The sequence below is a fragment of the Hibiscus syriacus genome, unplaced genomic scaffold (assembly GCF_006381635.1).
Source record: "Hibiscus syriacus cultivar Baekdansim isolate YM2019G1 unplaced genomic scaffold, ASM638163v2 tig00004630_pilon, whole genome shotgun sequence".
Taxonomy (NCBI): domain Eukaryota; kingdom Viridiplantae; phylum Streptophyta; class Magnoliopsida; order Malvales; family Malvaceae; genus Hibiscus; species Hibiscus syriacus.
This window is the reverse complement of record NW_024062021.1, coordinates 633,233-639,571: the sequence shown is the minus strand read 5'-3', so window position 1 is coordinate 639,571 and position 6,339 is coordinate 633,233. Positions and strand designations below refer to the sequence as shown.

Genomic DNA, 6,339 nt, shown 5'->3' with positions numbered 1-6,339 from the left:
CTGATATTTATAGGCTGCTGAGGACTGTTTAAATTCAAATAATAACAGCTAGTTTATGAGAGTTATCAGAAATTAAACAACTTTTCCTAAATTAAATCAAAAACGTTAAGATGTATCTGGACTGATTTCCAGCTTTGTACAGAGGAGACAAGCTGTTAATATCAGGAGTTATTTGATTTAATTCCAGGGGTTACATGATATAATTTCGGGAGTTATAACAGCTGAATAATGATGCAATGAACCTGGACTATTTTTGAGTCAGGTTCATCTAGACGTTTCAGCTGTTAAAAAAAAGAGATTTAATCCTGAAATTTTATAGACGATTTTAACCCTATTTCTAGCCTATAAATAGAGGGCTATATTCAGCTTCTCAACTCACTCTCAACATTCAGAATTCACTCTCCAAGTGTTTCCTAAATATTCTCTCTGTGTGCTTTCCGATAAGAAGAGCAATACCACCGGCAGTCCACTCCGATTTCGGGTGTACGGAATTCGGATCGACCGTGTTAACCTCGGGGGACGGTCCGCCTACTACAACGATTACACACATCGGGGCGAATTCATTTCTAAGGCAGTGGTTATACCACGACACGGTTTACGAATCTGTTCCTTTTAATTACTGTTTATCTTTCCAGTCAGTACTAACGGTGTAGTTTTGCAATCTATTTTACTAACACTTTCTACAGACAACTTCTAACATGCATATACATGAAGACATTATCTTTTGATTCAAACATGGAAAGAGTTGCGAGAAATTTAAGACATGTTCGATCAGTTTCTGGTGTGATCGATTAGAATTTGAACGCTCATCACCAGAGATGGACTGAAAAGGACCGGTGAGTGCTGAAATTTTTAAATTCTCATATATTCTAAAATTTTATCTTATTAAAATTTTATAATTTCGTTCTAATATAAAACCATTCGTTCATTTCTGCTCTTGATATTTATGAGTAGCAGCTGACACAAAATGGAGGGGCTAACGAAGTGCATGCGACCCTAAGACAATCCAATTACATAAATTGTCTAAATACTTCTCACCAAGATATGGTTAAACTCTTACCAACAAGATTAATTGAATTATGGGTGAGATAGCTTTTGTCCAATACTCCTCAGGTGCTAAGACTTCCAGACTTCAAAATGAAATCATTGCAATATGATAATGAGAGTTTATATGAAGCATGAGATTGTTTATGACCCGATGTTAAAGCTAATCCAAGAGAGTTTGATAGTTTAGTTCCGTTTGTGCAAACTCAATCATTTTATAATAGTTTAATCCCGTTTGTGCAGTTCTACAGTTGATGGAAGAGGGTTTAGGGGTGAGCATTCCATAAGTCGGAATAAAAAAATTCGAGCTAATTGGATTGACAAGTCCTATTTAAGATTTGAACTTTATTTGAAAATTTTCGGGTCGAGTTTATGAAATTCAAGAGCCTTACCTTCCGACTAAAGCATGGCAATACTCTTGGGTGTTCCGGCACTGCTCCTCGAAGAACTGCTCCCTCTTAACCAACCAACCCTTGAAATCCAATCCGTTGAATTTAGGAAATTTCATCTTATAGAATCAATTGGTCGATTCAATTTAACTCACATGATCATCTGTCATTGCCCGATGCATCTCACCGGAACTCCCAACTCCCGTTGATGCCCCAAACGATCCTCTCCTTGAATAAAGGTTGCAATCCACTTTTGAACCTTCCCAAATGCATCTCGAAGAGAGCCTTCATTTCCGTCTTCGTATCAGCCTCCATTTCCTCGCGAAAATTCTCTACCTGATCATCAATCATTTTGTCAATCTGTCAAAAATCGACCTGCAACTTGGCTAGATCTTGATGGGTTTGAAGCATTTCCTTAAGGGGGAATTTGAACACCTTCAGGCATGCCAGATGCGGCTCTGAATACCAAATCATTTCTCGCTAAACTTGAAATTGACAAAGAAATAAAAGATTGGGGATGAAGATAAGAGAAGAAATTGAGGAAGAAATAAAGATTCAAGAGAGGGAAAAATTAATATATGTTTTTCCGTAGCATTCATATGTTCTGAACCTCGACGTTTCATTCCCTAATTGTTAACCTGGAAAATGCAGCGTTTGACTAACCAAAAACTCATATAAAGCAACATAGTATAACAGACTCATTTACTAACCTCAAATGAAACAAACTTTTTATAATTAGAAATATTGGTTTTTAGCAAATTCAAAAATGGATCTAATAAGGCTAGGTTTAGAATCTCAGCCTGTTCTAATAAAACAGGGTGCAATACAGGATTAGGCCTATATTGATAATAATCTTGGGATTTGTCCATTTTTTTACTTCTTGTATGAGAACTCAGCTTTAAAATCTCTTTGGAGCCACTTCCGAGATTTGGTTTTCGCTTCCAGTACAACATCATCAAGGAACCCTCTCTGTGGAAATTCTTCGGGAACAAGACTCTCATATATCTCAAACTGTCCAGTGCTTCCTTCTTCTTGTCAAGTAAACTATAGATGATTCCCTGCCCGCATAATCTCACAATTAGCCATTTACCAATGGCAGTTCAGTTAGAATATTGTATATAGTCCTTTTATCCAACTCTACTCAAGGTCCAATTTCTCTTAAAAAATATCGATTTCACAAGTTTTTTTATCGAAGATCAACTTTCATGGCGCTAAACCTCTTCCTAAACGAAACAAAAAGATTCCATGCCAGCAACTAGCAATACATAGTAAACCTAAACAAAACTTACCTGGCAGAGATAAGGCCGGAAAATCTCGAGGATTATCATTTATCAAATCTTGAAATTTCTTCATTCCCTCCTCCAATTCCCCCTGCAAGCAAGTACTAATAAGTTGATCAATGGTACGAGATTTGATAAAAAAACAATTACATGAAGAAATAATTTTACTACTACTATCATGAGTTTTTCTTTTACCTACCTGCATAGATATGAAAAAAGCTATATAAATCAAGTCTTACCTTGCCCCAACTCGAGCGGAGAATGGACAAAAACGACACCAGCACAAAAGCTAAAAAGAAAGGGAGTGATGTGAATCTGAGCAAAAACAATTGAATAAGAAGTTACCTTCACAACATGCATTTGTGCAATTAAAATTCTTATGTTCTTTCCTCGGTGACTCTATTTTCACGCATAGCAACTTTTAGTGCTTCATTAAGCATCTCAAAAATAGCTGGACCTTCATGGTTTCTGTGCATCACCATAGCCAGACCCTGTAAAACCAGATATTCATAAGTAAAAACATGCGCTTTTTCTTCTGTTCTTGTTTTCTTTCCGACTTTTATTTGTAAGATTTGAACTAAAAGAAACAAGCAAAAAGATTCCCTAATTCCACAAAAGCCTAATAGCTATCATTTTATAAGGAAACTACTCCAAACAGGACTTGCTATTTTCTTATTCAATCCATGCATACTCTTGAGAATACTTGAAGCAGACAAAAGAAGCATCCACATCCACGATATATACGCTACCATGATGTTGCAAAACTTACATCTAGCTGGCCAGAAATAATGGTAATCTTCGAATAAAAGCAACAGTAGATGCAGTGATATTGCATAGCAACCAATAATCTCAACTCACTGCCCAATTCAGTTAGATATAGAAATAACACCTTGGAGAAACAATATACCTAAGAACATACCACCTATATGATGGATTGAAGTTTAAACCAAGAAGATGGTACAAGGGAATCATGTAACCATGAATTTGATACTATCTCAGTCCTAATACCTTTTCCACGGAGCTGCTCTCTTAAATACTAATTTCAAACATTTATAAGCAGGAACGATTCTAAGAGTAATCATAATCCGTAAAATATGAACAAGCAGTCAAGATTCTAAGATTAACCATGATCCTTCAAATCTGTTACTTTGAAATGGGATTACTCAAATTGCATATCATATATCTCAATCTAATCACTCACTCACAGAGGCAATGAGCCCTTTGTCATTAAGCCAGAACCACGAAATGAATAGCATTGGATTTGGGACTTATTTCACAATTTGAGTTAACATTAGATTCAGACCATCTCTCAAAGAATCAGAGTCCCACAAAGTAATTTCTTCTAAACAGTATTCCAAGGGAGCAGATGCTGATTGAACATTAGTATATAAAACAGTACAAAGTTAGAGAAGTTACATGCAAAGCTCGGAGCAAAAGTGGGGTCTCCTCCAATATTTCCTTGAACAGTCTTTAGCTCTGGTGAGCTGCCCCATCATCTCATAACAAAGACATGCAACAGCCTCCAATCAACCTCATCTGGCTCGATATCCATCAACTTCTCCACACATTCCACGGCTTCTTCAGTCTTCCCCCTCCTAATCCTAGACCTTCAAAGCCTCAACATTTCCAGGCTCTTTCCAATTCTCATACATCTCCTCTTCCTCACTTTTCCCTTCTGGGTTTGTTTCTTTCCCTCTGAATTAGTGTAGAGCTGGAAGGTATTTGAGCAGGAAGGGCCAGACATGGTTTAGCATTGAAACAAGCCAAAAACATGAACGACCAACAAGGAAGATAACAATTTTTTCTGATAACGATTTGAAAAACTGGGTCTTGGGAGAGACGAAAGAGGTTTTAGTTGTTGAAGTGGGTTTGTTGGAAGTAGAGAGTTTAGTTGTTTGGAGAGAGAGAGGATTTAGATTGCGCAGATGGAGTGAATGGATGAACTGTGGGTGCAGGGTTTTGGTGGGCTTAAGGTTGGGAAATTTAGGAGTACGAAACTCAGTTTGAGAGATAAAAGAGAAAGCTTTCATTGAAAACATTCTGAAGGAGCAGTGGAGACCAGATTGCTCATTGTTGCACTAATTAAATACGGAGAAGCCCATATGCTTATTGGAATCTGAAACTTCGATAATTTTATCGGCTATATTTGCCTGAGATTAAATCTTACCACTACCATCTTATTTCTTATGATATAATTATTTAACCATTACTTTGTAAATGTACATTTTTAATAGTTTTTATAAAATAATATTTATTTAATATTTTTTATAGTATCAATAATGCAAATACACTTTGCATATCACAATATATATATACACATATTTAATTTTGTACTCAAATAAGTAATATCTACATGGAATAGCGTAAAATTTTATGTTAGAGAGAACGAACATATACAACTTTAAGATAAAAACAAACTTATAACATTTTAACAAGAATAAAAATATTTTTTAATAAAAAATACAAAGAAAATATTTAAATTTTTTTAAAAAAAGATGATCGTCTCATTTTATTATGAAAATTGGATTGTTTGATGAGTAACTTTCAAAACATGCAAACAATTATGTTATTTGAACTTAAAAATGTATTATACATGTATGTATATATCGAGATAAAAATATTTAATTTTTTCTTATTTGTGATTAGAAGTCTCTCTATACTTGCATCAAAATATGTACTTGATGCACACATTTTAAAAAAAACACGAGGAACGTGAATAGTAACCATAAAATGCCTTCGAATTACGAACATTTAAAAAATAATTTCACCTTTTGCAAATACAATTAACGGTAACTAACTTATGCTATATTTGATTATATATAATTTTTATATATATTATGTAATGAAGTATCACATGAACTCCATATATAAGAATCCAATCATGTTATGATATATAGAAATCCAAATTCGTTGAACCATTCATGTTATGATCTTCTACATCCTAAATCATTTTGTTCCGTTATCCGGCTTTTGTTCTTCATGCAACATTCAGACTGAATGACTAAAATTACGTAGATACTACCACATATTACCAACTGTTCCTTTCCGTAATATATATTAGTAGTCATAAAATCAAGGCAAGTCCGTTATAAAGCTAAGAATGCAGTTTTTCTTTTTTCTGCCAATGCATTGTATATGCAACTCCAGCTTGATTATGACCATCCACTGTCATAGGATCAAGACTAAATTTATGTAGAAATCTAGGCCATCATTTCCATAACATGGAACATAAAGCTTTGACATGAGGCCAGCCCTAAAATCAGATTATCTCGGTTAATATGGTGATGCTCCTAACTTTCAGTGTATTCGACACTTTGATTGACTTTGAAGTACCTGATCGGGGTGGCTGATTTAATTTAGAGGGCATGGCTGCAACAAGGAAGGTGGCGGCATTCGGATGATAGTAAACAAAATTTTTCTACACCAATATCTGTTCGCTTACAGTGATTCACAGAAGTGGCAAAAACATAGCACAAAATTTCATCCATAATATCAGCTCAAAGAAACAGACAATAGCATGTGCATGAAAAAAAGATTTCCACTACCGAGTCTTCCCTCCTTGTAGGATGATACAAAATATATCTTTTAACTCATTAAGATGAGATAGCTTTGCACTTTCAAATGAC

At 35.0% G+C, this 6,339-nt stretch overlaps 1 pseudogene; it reads right to left on the bottom strand.

Moving 5' to 3' along the window:
• Positions 1-1,602: 1,602 nt before the first annotated feature.
• Positions 1,603-4,799, bottom strand: LOC120196083 (annotated as a pseudogene).
• Positions 4,800-6,339: the final 1,540 nt, after the last annotated feature.